The 14260-nt window shown below is 43.3% G+C and overlaps 1 protein-coding gene across 1 annotated transcript in view; it reads right to left on the minus strand.

Moving 5' to 3' along the window:
* Nucleotides 1-14260, minus strand: part of rpl38 (ribosomal protein L38) — a 347971-nt gene that overhangs the window by 87147 nt on the left and 246564 nt on the right. The gene's annotated exons all lie outside the window — the stretch shown is intronic.

Here is a 14260-nt window from a genome sequence, read left to right on the forward strand (position 1 = left end):
CTGAAAGTTGCAATGAAGTTACCAAAGTTTGTACCGTTTCGGTTTTTTGTAATAAAACCATGATTGTAAAATATGAGGTGGATCTCAAATGAAACGTGACAGTGTTGAAACAAAATTAGATTAGATTAGATTAGATTCAACTTTATTGTCATTGCACAGTACAAGTACATATGCAACAAAATGCAGTTTAGCGTCTAACCAGAAGTGCAAAAAAAAGGCAGTAAAGTGCAGAGTATTGTTCATATAATGCAGAGTATTGTGCATATTAAAGTGAAAATGTAAATAAATAGGATCTGTACAGTAGAATTATATATGGAATATAACAATATTAACAGGAATTGTAAGATATAGGACGATGAATACACTATGAGCAGGCTAAAAAATATAAATATATATAAATATGAATACACTATAGGCAGGATAATACAGTATAAAAAAACAAAGTAACAGTCAGTGCAATGTACGAATGTTCAAATGTTCAGTGGTTGGAGGAGGGGGGTGTGGCAGTCCAAGCCAGGGTGGAGGGTCATTATGTGCAGAACGCACACATCATTTCAGGGAGGAGGGAACAACATCAGCATTACAGAGGTGGGGGGGAATTGTTTGGAAAGCCTCTATACTTTATGTGAAAGTGTAAACATGTGCATGTACACGATTCTGATCCAGTTATGGCACACGCTCCGCTGCTTGTCCAGCTGAGACCCCAGTGCAAAGAAACTGGAGCGATTTTGGGAGCAGGGTGACTGTGGTGGTGGTGGTGGTGGTGGTGGGTGGGGGGGGGCGCTGGTTAATGTGGCATCTGTCGCACAACAGCGTGTTCCAGCTGGAAACCGAGGACTCTGTGCCACTGGGGCCTGATGTAAAATATACTGCGGAGAAGAAGGTCACTTTCCACGGCTCCACTGAACCAGGCCGCGATCCAGCCGCTGTGAGAAACTGGCACGCCAGCGAAGCGTCTGCAAAACACAAATAACAACACACTAAGTCTCTGGGGGTAATCGTCCAAAACCAGGCAATGAGAGAAAACGATGCAACAACAGAGAGAGATGTTTATGAAGACATTAAAAGACACTGGGAGGCAATGTACTGTGTGCAGCCCTGATTGGAGTGATGACTAGGCAGAATGAGAAGTGGAATGTTTTAAGGTGCGTTTAGGCTGCACACACACATTTGAAATGGCGTTCGAGGTCAACAGGGCTTAACCTATGAGGAAGGGTCACAGGAAAGGGTCCAGACTGTGCACGTTCACACAGCGGCCTGGTTTAGTTACCCTGGGAAATAAGCGTATAGTATGGAGAGACACGTGTGGATATCATCAAATCTGCAATCGGCGTCTGATTCTAAGCGTAAGGTTGGTGAGCTGCAGGTTGTGCATGTTATTCAGTGATTCGCTCTCGTAGCACTTCCTATGTAGACCTCAGGGCAAATATCAAGCAATTTCTCATGTGTTATCGAGCAACAGGTTGAACTTGAATGTTGTTTTATTAATGTAATTGTCTGTTCTGCTTGTGGTGACACATCATTTGCCTTGAGCTAAAGCTAAAGGGTTCCCTTTGCAAAAGATCGCGGAGAAGTAGAGAAGGTTCATGTCTCCCTCTGATTCTTAAGTCCGATATGAATTCCAGGCAGACGTTAGACCGTGGAGTCAGAAAAATACCTTTTAAAGATGAAAAGCACTGATGAGTCGGGAACAGAGTGTGACCACTTCACCAAGCGAGGTACGGAACTCAATGTGAGTGGGGCTGCGATTGCTGGACACAGGGTTCCGTCATTAAAAGTCTCTTTCACTCATACTGTAGTTCAATTAGCATTTGAAAGGGAAAAGATTGGATGATTATCATCATCACAAAGATCAGGAACCTACCGGCTCAGAACCACTTCTTCACAGAGAATTAACTGCTCCCCAGTAATATCCTTCATATCAGAAACGTCCAGTAGTTTGCATTTCATCTTTCTCCACCACTGATTTCATTACTGTAGCACATTGCTACTGGGTTTCGGCAGAATATACCTCGTTATCTCTTATATTCAACAGAGCAGCTCTATGGGATTAGTTCGCTTGTTATTACTTATTTGCTTTAGACCTCAGCTGCGAATAAATCTGTGAGACGCTGGAAGTTTGAGTGCTAATGGGATATCAAATCTTCTATTATTTAAGCATCAGCCACTTAATGCACCAGTTTTTGTCCCAGCTATTTTGCTTCTCTGGTTCTTGATGCCACGGCCGGGCATCAATCACGGCTCTGGGCATAGAGGCTAATGTTCGCTGGGCACCTGACACTCGGCGTCACGGAGCAACTGAGTCTCTGGGTTTGGACGGAGGAGTTTCTGAAGAGCCGAGCATTGTTTGGGTACCGATGTTCTGCTTAGGATCCACAGGAATCCTTTTCACTGTAATGCAGGCTGAAGGCTACCAGGCTAGAGAGCAGAGAGAAGGCTTGGATGCATCAGGCCACTCTCTACCTGAGAGGCTGGCTGAGAATCCAGGGTCCATAAGATGATCTGTTATCTAAAGACATCCTCAGCACTGGCTCTGACCTTGTATGCCAATCACAGAGCACTCTATTATACTCCCTTCAAGTGGCCCTTTACCTTTCACTGTATGTGGGTGTAGGTAATGAGGTTCATCCTCATATTCAGCTCCTGCCGGCTCCATGTCGGTGCGTATTGTCCTGAACCAACGGCTGCAAGCAGGCAACCAGAACCCCAGGAATTAAATCTAAATGCAGGCGCTGCAGGCCGACTTGATAAAGTTCAGTGATTTATTAAACACAGCCTTAGGGGGGGTGGTGAGGCAAGCAAGGGTCAATACAGCAAAGCAGGTCCAGCACTGGCAAATAAATCCTAGAAAAGTGCCGGCAGAAAGGAAAAATGTCAAAACACCAGGAAAACAACACGGGGAAATAAAACCTAAAAAAATATAATCAACACAAAAACCGACCCATGGCACGAAGGGGACTGAAGACACACAATGGGAGAAGGTTACAAGACACAGGTGCTGCACAGGAGAGTGAAGCACATGAAATGGTTGTTGCAATTTTAAAAATATGTAAACAATGGAGGAGACAAAACCTCAGGGTTCTTTCACCGGAGCTCGTTTGGAGCTTTTAATCACATCGTCTGATCTTTCTAATCAGGTATTTAGGCCACTTGTTATGGAATCAAGTTTAAATTTCCATTTTAATTCGATTTTTTTCTTTGCAAGTAAATTGTGTTGGCTTAAAGGGAGAAACATTGATTCATTATATATATACAGCTTATCCTTTGAGGCTTGTTAGGCTGCCACAGACACTGTTCAGTGCGTCCTCATTCTAGTATGTTTATCAGTGTAGTATTTATATTTATATTTTGATATTTCTTCTTCATTGTCAACACTAAAACACTGTTTGTACACGTTTACTTTAACTTGTGCTTATTCAACATCACAAACTCGCACCAGGATCTTAATGTAAAACATTCATTACACAAGTTGTTTACCAACTTATTGGATTGAGTCTTTATTTAGACATTAAATTGTTATAAAGGAAAATTGCACTCCATTTACTGAGTGGTAATGATGAGAGAGTTTTTAAAAAGTTCTGCCCTTTCACCATGAGCAGTCTAAATGGCTGGTAATCATAACAGATGTCTTAAAAGAATGTGAAAGTCCTCTGGTTGTTGCTGGAATGCTTTCAGTGTGCTGTGACATTCACTGTAATGGTCTTTAATGGTTCCACTTGTTTGGGCTTTATTTATTTTTAGCCCAGCAGAAGCATAATGCCACTATATTGCCACAGCGCATAGCTCAGAGTACCGAGAAACAAATGATGCTCCTGAAGAAGCAATAACCTTGGTTGAGTTTACGAGTGTCCCAGATGATATCTCTCCTTTCCACTGGCTCGGGCCACACGGGAAAATGGGAAAGATCGCAGGAACTCCTGAACAATTTTCAAGATGATTTTCTAAAAACGCTTCAGGAGGGTGAAGAACTGTGCAAAATACCAGTAAAACGAAATCCTACATCCAAGGTTATATGAGACAACATGTGTTTACGATTGAATCTATATTTTTTCACGTTTTACAAGGATTAGAAAATCAGAAAATACCCTCACAGTCTAGATCGTTGGAATAATGTGATTCTTTTTATAAAATTGAGTTTGTATATTTTTAAATAGACTTTCTCTCCCTGCAATGCAAAGCTTGTGTAGTCTGTCACTATAAGGAGAAATATATAATAAGGACAATATTTAGTTCATGGTGGCGCTACTCTTTTATTTGGATTTTATTTGGATTAAGCCCACTCTCCTCTCATTGGTCAACCACTCACGGCACATGTAAGTATTTGGACTGAAGACTTTTAAACTTTACAGAACATTTACATGCACAAATAAAAAAAATACAACACACTAAAAGGAAATGGAAATCTGAGAAAGCAGCGTTGAGGATTTTGTTTTGCTGTGAGTCTCTGAAGACGAATGAAATCAGATTTCTGCTCAAGTGGATTTCTTTTCAAGTCAAGTAGTGATGGATAAACACACACACAAACACAAACACACAACACACACACACACACACACACACACCACACACACACACACCCTTTTGATTGGAATCACTCAAATTTCATTTGGCAAGTTCAACTGGCACCGCCCGCCGTCCATATCAAAGGAACCAGCGATCTTGGAGGAGGGAAGTTTGTGTTACCAGCATGTTTTAGCTTTTTGATTTACAAAGTATTTTCTAAGACCGAGTTTGCTTTTGATGCGTCCTGGAGGCTTTCAAAGGAACTGAATTATGTAGCCAGGAGAGAGAGAGAGAGCTGGCTCGTCCCCAGGAGACACCGAAAGAACAGGCCGCAGATCTGTTCTTATTGTTTCTAAAATATTGTGTGATACAGTCCAGATTTATGGGTAAAGTTAAAGTTGTAAAGTCTCCGGAGCACAACGACTGAAATACTTCAGTTTTTCTTGCAGCGGGAGGAAACGTCTACAGCCATCACTCGTTGTTTGGCACTTCATGGTTATTGTTTTGTCTCCTTAGCAGGAAGATTGAATGAAAGCACTTCATGTCGGCTAGAATTAGCCTTGGTTGCCCTTTTATAAAATATATCGCCTATTCTAATGGAAATTAATAATTCTGACAAAGTGAGTGCTGTTGAGCCGAAACACACGACTTGTTGAAGTTCCCATGAATCGTTACAGAAAACCAGAAGAGCAGGTTTGATTCTCCCTCCCTCGGGCCGAGATGCAAAGCTCGGTGTTAAAGTTGGTTTTGGTTGTGAAAACACAGTGAAAGCAGCCGACTAATCCTGAGGAGAACCAGCGTGACGCTAATGATCCGCCGAGTGTTTGCACCGCTCGGGCCTGCTGACCCCGGCTCGCTCTTAGCTTTAGCCCTGAAGGAAGCCGAGGATTACATCAGCTCTGTTTGTTTGGTGCAGAGAGAAACAGACGGAAAAACCAGCTCCTCAGCCAAACCTATAGAATATAGATTTTTCATCACCTGTGCAGTTTACTCATAGTGTGAAACTGGGGACGACAGGAAGTGAAATATCCCAACGCACTGTTTTTAATCAGGCGGTTGGAAAGAAACCTCCTGTGAGCATCATTAAGAGTTTTATAATTAATTACTTGGATCCCGCATTACATTGCTCCTCCCACATTTCCGAGGCTTCCAACATCCGAGCCTGAACAAACCCTTTAGCAACAATTATCTCCGAATCAATTCACAACCCTGAATGAACCGGTGGATTAATAGTTTAACAGCTTAGCAGTTTTCCTGCCTGTATTTAGGGGAGATGATTAATACAACTCTCTAACGTGTTAGAACTGGGAACAAAGGGATTTGAGTTGAGGCTTATTTATGCTGCTGTTACATACGATGTTTCCGCCCACTTACTTCCATGCGTCCTCTACGTTGGTGTGGTTGTTGAACAACACGTCCACTAGAGGGCAGCACAGAGTCTGACAACAACAAGCATGCAGACACTGGAGGAGGATTGTTTCATTCATATCCATTACTTTTAGAAGTTGTGCACGAAAAACCGACCGAATATGTGCGAACAGGAGTCTGCATAGCTAACATTGCTTTCTACGTGGCTCTGTCCGAGGAAAAACGAAAGATTAGCATAGCGGCAAAGCTAACTTTGTTTATCTAAAACCCACTTTAAGGGCGTGGGTTAATTGGGGATTAAATTGGCGCCACTCAACCTCAACAAGTGGGTGTTATTAACCCTCATGTTTGTGCTAAGCTCTGCAAAGTGTCTCCTTCGCTGTGAAAGTGGTCATTTTCTTCTACTCTTTGCCACAAAGCAAATCCATGGTGTTTGGTTAGCAGTGCTAGAAAAGAGTGTTACTGCACAATGACTTGTATTTACCTGTTCAGATCCCCACAGATCGCTAAGTGTCCCTAACTCTGCGCAGAACATTTCCCCCTTTCTCTTTGTTTTCGCTTTCAATTCTAATTGATTTTACACAAGCACAACAAAAAGCTTTTGCCTGCATTACTCTCTATTGCCAATAACCAGTCGCACACTACCACATGCCTCAGGGCTGTAATCAGCCGACATAAGGTGAGTGGCTTCCGTCCACAATCCCTCTCAGTCTGTATCACAGGCATGTTGGAAATGCATCAGAGCTTCCCATCCATCTGAGTTTTAAGATGTCTCCATGGAGATGATTGACGACAGTAGAAGGCCGCTCTGGAGAGAGGCCCCGGGTGAACAGATGAGATCACAAATCTCATCTCATTTGCTGTCGTATTCTCTCTCTCTGTCTCAGTCCCTCTCCCGTCTCTTCCTCCGGTCTCTCTCCCTTGCTTTCTGTCTGCAACAAGCACAAAAACAAGCAGGTACAACACTCACACTGCAAACACAAACATCTTTTTCTTCCTTTCATCTTCATGGTAGCAGTAAAGCGTACACACGGGGAAAAAAAGGAATAAGTCCCACTCAGAGCCTGATTCACTCTTCATGGTTCCTGGTTAGATGTGGATTGTGAGTCTGTTCGGCCTTTTTCTGGCTGGTTTCATTTCACATTTAACTTTAGTGATTGGTGTAAAGAATTTAGTTTGTCATCACCTACATGGGCTGCGTCTACATAACATCAGCTGCTTTGTAGACATTGTCACGTTTTCAATTTGGCTATAGATTCACTAATGCCTACAAAAAGGTTGTTTTTCTATTTGAAAGCAATTGCCGCTTTTGTACGAACTAAATTTGGTTCCATCCGTTCGACGATGGTCCAAGGCAACTTTCACACCTGGAGGTTTGGACCAAACAAGAAAGGTGTGAAACCGAAGATGAATCCAGATTCCGAGGGCATACAGTATATAGTGAACTTTTAAGGTACAGCCTTATTTCCTTTCTCTCAGTTGTAATAACCATAAAACTACCATTTATCTCTTATAAAGTAAGTTCTGTCCCTGAGAGCTGGGCCTTGTCGATGAAATGCTGAAGGATTCCATATTTCCTCGACTGTGGAAACAAATGTAACCGTGGACTTTCACTGGAAGGTCGACCACACAGTCCAATGGTGGGTGGTTTGGTTGCTGTTTGTGAAATTTCTGGACGGACACAAACTTAAAGAGACGGAGGAAATGCCACCGGCTGCATTCAAGGCTTTTGCCACCCTCGACTTCAAGGAACTTCAACAATTCAGAATTTCTAAATATTTTCAGAATCTTAGCACTCAGCCGTGGCCAGAGGCTGTGGAAAAAAACCTAGATTTCCACCATGGTGTCCTTCTGTCGTGTCGTTTCATTAGCGTAATGACCCATCGATTTAGCGTTTATGCAACAAAGTGTATTGAGGCTGGCGCTGGGCCAAGTCAATCTTCGGCAAAGCCCGGCTGTGCAGCTTGGCAAGAGGAGGTGATTACACTGACTTGGTAGATGAGCAAGGAGAATTCCTGTTTCCCCCACGGTGACGAGCAGGAAGCCGCGAACACCAGCCGCACCTGACTGGGTTTCCTCTCTCCCCCCGCAGGGTCGGGGGGGGGGGGCAGGCGTTCGGTGGATGCGCCTCAGCCGGGTTTGGCACATTTCACCACATCGGGCGTGTGGTGGCGAGCCGGGGGAGCGGCTCAGAGCCGGAGCAGCAGATGGGCCTGGCAACACGGGCGAGGGTCGGAGTGTGTTCACATCGAATCTCTTTCCAACCGCAACAGCTTGAAATCCTCCTCAAACTCAATGTGACTTTGCTCTTGTTGGTTTTTTTCCTACAGCGGGGTCCGTGACCTCCCCCCCTGCCCCCCCCCCGAGGGTCACCGGGGTAACAACATTACAACAATACGCCGGCAAAGACCGACTTCTCCTCGCCGCTTTTCCTTTCCTCCCTCGTCATTCACACCTCGCGTTCTGTTGCCAATTTGATATTTGTAATTGGCAGGCTCACCTCATCTGCATTCGATGGGAGTAATTCTCTGTGTTAGCACGTTGACCTGCAGCAGTTTGACACAAGCAGGTCGAACTGAACATTGTTGGCCGTCAACACGTTGCTGAGTACTTTTTCTTAAACGGGCCGTGCACATTTGTTTGATTTGATATTAATGATATTGGGGATTTGATGTCTAACGAGGTAATGGACAGGAGGGTGTTTATCAGTTTCATGTTTCAAATGCTCATTGGACAGATGTGGTATTAATTTGGCGTGGAGGCGGATGGGATCGGAGGGTGGCAACTGTCCCGGTGAAATCTAAAAAGGAGGTAATTTGATCACATCGTGCCTCTGGTCGGTTTCTTTTTCAGCAGGATTACGGAGAAACTACTGAATTTATTTCCACAAAAGTTGCTCACACAAAGCAGCATGTCACTAATTACTTCTGCTTTAAAAGTGCAAATCTTGAAGAGTTCAGTCCTGGTCGATTTGACAACATCTGATTCGACAACTTGTTGGCAGCGGCGAACGTGGTTAAATATCACAGGTCACAGAATTCTGCAGGCAGCAAAACAAACTCCTGTTTTTGTAAATAAAGAACTCGGGCAATAGCTGGCTTTGTTCCATCTTCCTGTGTGAGCAGCCGGGGTTTTGTGTTTTTATGCTGCACACGGCGAGAGTCTGCAAACAGCAGGCCACCGTTAGAGAAGTTGGTTACCTGTCTGAGAAGTGTGAGGTGCAGCCTGTCGCCTGCAGCTCTTCATCTCACAGCTCACTGTAGCTGCTGCTCCTTCTTGCTCCATTACTCTCTGCAAGGTTTCAAACTGATCCGCTGTCGAAAAGGGAGCTGAAGAAATGTCTGTTTTCTTGTTTAAATGCATTTTCACTTAAGAAAACACAGTGCGTTTCCTGTGACTACTTTATAATAAAGGTCAAATCGTGTTTTAGATGTATTTAATGTGATGCTGCAGTAGAAGGAGATGTTTGGTTCCTATATTCTGGTCCAATGACACCTGGTTTGGTTTCTTAAACTGTATCTGGGACCCTGCAGGTAACTGTGAGTGTCTGTAGCATGTGTTTTTTATCATGGGAAACGGGTCCCGACACATGTTAAGAGGCCTGGGTGCGGTCAGGTATTTGACTTAATTACTGGGTGAACAAGTCGAGTCCAGTATGAAGCTTTAAGGGAGAGTAAAGCTCCACTCTGCTGGAAATAGTCAAATATTGCAATACCTCAAATTAAATAAAGCCTCCGTCTTTATTTTGTTACCTCAAAAGTTGATTGATGGTGTTTTTGAAGATGTTTATTTGAATCTAAATTGAAAATTTTCCGTTGGTAGTAGAACTTAACGACATGTTGCTTTTTTTAGGGTGAAGCAGTTTTATTTTATGATGAGAAAAACATTTTTTCATTTCCGAAAAACACCGGCATCCCTTCCTTTCCTTCTTCTGAGGATTACAGATAAATATTTGATATATTAGATAGGATCCACCCGAACACTTGGCACTTGGCGCTTTGACCTTTCCTCTGACAGGTCGTCTGTCACCACGTCCGGTGACCGTGGCAGGTAACCACCGCCGTGTTTCACTGCCGCTGTAACAACCGGCCATTTGTCCCCATTCATCTCACACACTGCTCCCACTTTAACATATTGGCATTTCTGAGGTGCTTGGCGGTAATTGTCGTCCACGCGGCGGCTCCTCGTTTGTTTCCCTGACATTTTGCCTTTGGTTGATTGTGTATTTAACAGGGAAGGAAAGGAAAATTAATTGGAGAGAAGCCCTAATCTGTCTGCTTGAAATGTCACCCCTGCGTTGTGATGCCTTCACTGACACGGTGGCACACACACAAGGCGGCGGTGGCAGAGAATTAGAAGAAATGTAGAGGAAGACAGGAAAAGAAACGAAATGATCAAATGAAGAAGGAGATAGATTAAGTATCAGGAATCGATCACTTTGTCCCTGTGCGGGTTTTAACCCTCTGTGTTTTTCTTGTGACAGTCGCAAACTTTCATGTTCTGTCTTTTCTTCCTGCTCCTTCTTTGGGTTTCTGAGCTGTGAGGATGAAAAATATCTATTGCACCGGTTTACGAAGCGTCTGCGCGGCTTCAAACAGGGAAGCAGCGGGGGGGCATGTTGGCTCTGTTTGCTCTGTGATACTGTGCGTCGGCTGGTTTGCATGCAAGGCTTAACTGGGGAAGTAGAAACTGATCAAAGGGTGAATATCCAGGATTCTGTTTGTTAGAGAGACTCTACCCAGAGAGTTTGATTTGTTTTATTGTCATCGTCTCTCGACTGGAAACGGTGACGATGACATCACATCCTGTTGTTTTGTTCACACTCACTTTCCCGGTTTCTTATCGCTCAGAAGATTAGTACGACAATGGTTTATTGTTCAGCGTAAGAAGAGCTGAACTAAATCTTCATCAGCTAAAGTTACACGATTGACTTATGTTTCACCTTTGTTCTCTATGCCCCTGAATCTGAGTCTTCACATTAACTACAACCTGATTTCCATGGACCAAGTAAAGTAATATTTAGGTTTAATCAACACTTTTTAAGTTATATTTTTAAACAAATCCCTGTTGCTATGTTTACGAGATTTGTAGTGCTTCAAAATTCTGACATTCTAAAATGCTGCCGTCCCTTAATTCTTCTATTTTCCTGCGACATGACATGAAATACACTTTTCTGTCATCTGGTTATTTGATTCAGTTCTTTTTTTTCCCGATTGACCTCCGACGGATGTGTTGATGAGGATGTCATGTGGTTGCATCATTCTCGTCAAAGCATTTTAATTAAGCGCAGGTCCGTGTTATTAGTCACATTGAACTCAAAGCACCTTTGTCTTTGTTGCAGAACTGTCACCGGGAAGCTTTTGTTTCGCAGTTTTTCTGGGGTTAACTTCAGATACTCCTCCACACACAGTGTAGGTCATTCAGCTTTTTATTACTAACACATTTACAATTATTTTAAATTATCTCTCAACTATAAACACGTCACAACATCTGCAGTGAGTAAATACTGGGTCAACTTGATTCATCAGAGGTGATCAATCAGTTTCAAAGAATCCAAATGAAGCTCTTTAGAAAGACGAGCAGATTGAATCCACGTACGTTCACTGGAGCTAAAGTGCATCTGAATATTCCCTTTCTTCTTGCTTTCCTCCTTTTCTTCACAGGAACAGAACATTTTTTGTATATTAAATTCTGTAACTTGTGGACAGCAAACTGAAGAACCGTAGCTGATGAAATGGAAAGAAAGAAAAACCATATGGCATGACGCACGCCGAAGGATGCTGTGAACTAAACAAAGCCTGTACAAGCTGGTCCTGATGTCCAAGGTTAGTTCGGCTCTGCAAACACACAAAAAGGGAACAGAGTAAGAATGAGAATATTGAAAAAGTAATGGATTAACCCTTTAAAAACATCTCAGAGCTACTTCACATCTTGGTATTTCAGAATTGCTCTAGTGAGGATAGGGTTGCAAATTTCCGGGAATATTCAAAGTTGGAAACTTTCCATGGGAATTAACGGGAATTAACGGGAATTAACGAGAATTAACGGGAATTAACGAGAATATACAGGAATTAACTGGAAATGTTGTGGGTAATTTATACTGACTGTATTTACCTTGTCATATACAGACACAAATATAGACATTTTGTTTTGTCATAGGCTGATTTGAACCCTGAGGAAACTTTGGGCACTTGACTATTTGCTTCTGCATCGTTGTGTCATTCTTAACATAGGTCTTTGCACAGTATTTGCAAATGTACACAGCCTTTCCTTCTACATTGGATGGGGTGAAATGTCTCCACACATGAGATAGTGCACGTGGCATTGTTCTGTAGAATAAGATGAGAAAAAAGTTTGTAAAAAAACACTAATGCAATGCCAGAGATATAAATAGTTGGCCAAACAATTGGAATCGTCTGTAAACATATTTTACAATTGATGGATAAATGAATGGAAATAGGCTAGATGAACAGATGAACAATCCTCAATCGGCATGCTAATATATTTTCCCCAGTTTAAAATAGTGTTTTGAATGATGTTTTTATTGCTTAGCGTTTAATTTGCATAGTTTTTTTTTTTTTTCAAAATTCCCAAAATTCCCGAGCTTAATATTCCCGTGGAAAGTTTCCAGAAAGTTTCCGGAAATTTACCGGAAACTTTCGGCCCCTTTGCAACCCTGAGTGAGGATGATTGAGTTTTCGAGAAGTATTATCTCTGCTCTGGTGGAATTCGATTCACAGTGACATACACGTGGAAAAATACAATGTCGAGGTTTTATAATGATTTCTATTATTCAGATTCATGATTCATGATTCATGGTCAAGCACGTGCTGGGTCGCTCGCGGTTGAAACTTACACACGAACATCCGGATGCACATCCCGCACATGGCGATCACCTGGGAGATCTGGAGGCACCTGCCGCACTCGCCGCTCATCAGGCAGTCCCGGGTCTTCAGGCAGCACTTGGGGCACTTGCTCTTCTCCTTGGACTTGGAGCTCTCCGTCGGCCTGGCGCTCTCCCTCTGCGTCTCCTCGTAGCTCGGCGGCTGGCTTTGCCTCACGTCCGGGTACTTCTCGTCCCAGTCGTCGCTCATGCTGGATTCCTTTGTGGAGACTAACAGGTGGGAATGGGATCTGTGAGGAGAACATGGAACGTGGTTAGAACACGAGCTACATTCTGTGTCCTCGCTCTTCACAAAGCAAACCTTTGCTGAGCATGAAAAAAATTAAAAACAGAAAGTGTTTCCAATATCATTATGCTGTAATTTAGCTGTGTCATCGCTTGTGACGATACAACTGTTGTTCATCACACTTTGGAGAGGGTGTGTTTTTGTCACTGCCTTCATCTGACTTTGTTTTTAGGAATGTCTGCAGCCGCCCAGACCGCATTCTTGCCTCAAGCACTTCCCTGAAATGTAAATATCCCTTTCTCTTCTCATATATAATCTTGACAAACACACAAACTTGACGATTTCTCACAACCTACACGTGAAGTCGATTCCCCTCGGCTGCTCCAAATGAGTCTCTGTCTCTTCTCGATTAAATCTTCATGTGAATCCGAGCTCTTCAGCATCGAGACTTTTCACTTTCATTAAAGAGAAATCCAGAAAGTGTGAATCATTAACACGGCGGCCTAAACTCACGTCCTTTTTATGAAGACTTTATTGAGTGAAGTCACATTGGTTTGACAGATTAACAATTCTTCCACACTGATGATCACTCCTCCCTGCCAGGAGTTACCCCCCACCCTCTGTTTTAACTGTCAGATACAATTGCTCCCCACAGACATTATCAGATATTAAGTGATAACCCTGATGGTGAAATAACATCTTATCTGTGCCATCCGGTGGCTCCCCCATTTATTACGGCTGACAGTAAATTAGATTGCTGGCATCTGGAGGGTATACCGGCATTTTGAGTGCACCTTTCCATCTCATCCTGCCTTTCAAAACTCCATTGGTTTTCAATCAGGGGGTAATGCAATTCCCTCGCCCTCCTCCGCCGTGAGAGCGACTTGGAGAGGAAGTTAGAGAAGGTCATTAAGAGTAGAGAGAGAAAAGCCACTAATGGTCTCACCCTTCGCTTCTCCGAGTCGCCTCTCTGTCGGTTTGGATCTCTTCTCCTCGTAGAGTTCCTCGGAGCACAGCGCTGAACACACACAGACTCACACAGACTCACACACTGTTGTGAGGCGGTGGTGTTGTCGGCTTGCGGCTACACGCACGGAGCGGGTGTGTCTGCAGGTTTTACAGGTTTCACTGAGAGGACCGCCCTGATGAGTAGGATTTCATCTCCAACAAAACAAACTCTCCCAAAAAGGGGCCGAGGCTCAAAGGTGTGATTAAGCTGTTTTTTAATCCCAGTGGAAAGAAGAAGTGTGAACTCCAGT

This window comes from Limanda limanda, chromosome 21, assembly GCF_963576545.1.
Source record: "Limanda limanda chromosome 21, fLimLim1.1, whole genome shotgun sequence".
Classification (NCBI taxonomy): domain Eukaryota; kingdom Metazoa; phylum Chordata; class Actinopteri; order Pleuronectiformes; family Pleuronectidae; genus Limanda; species Limanda limanda.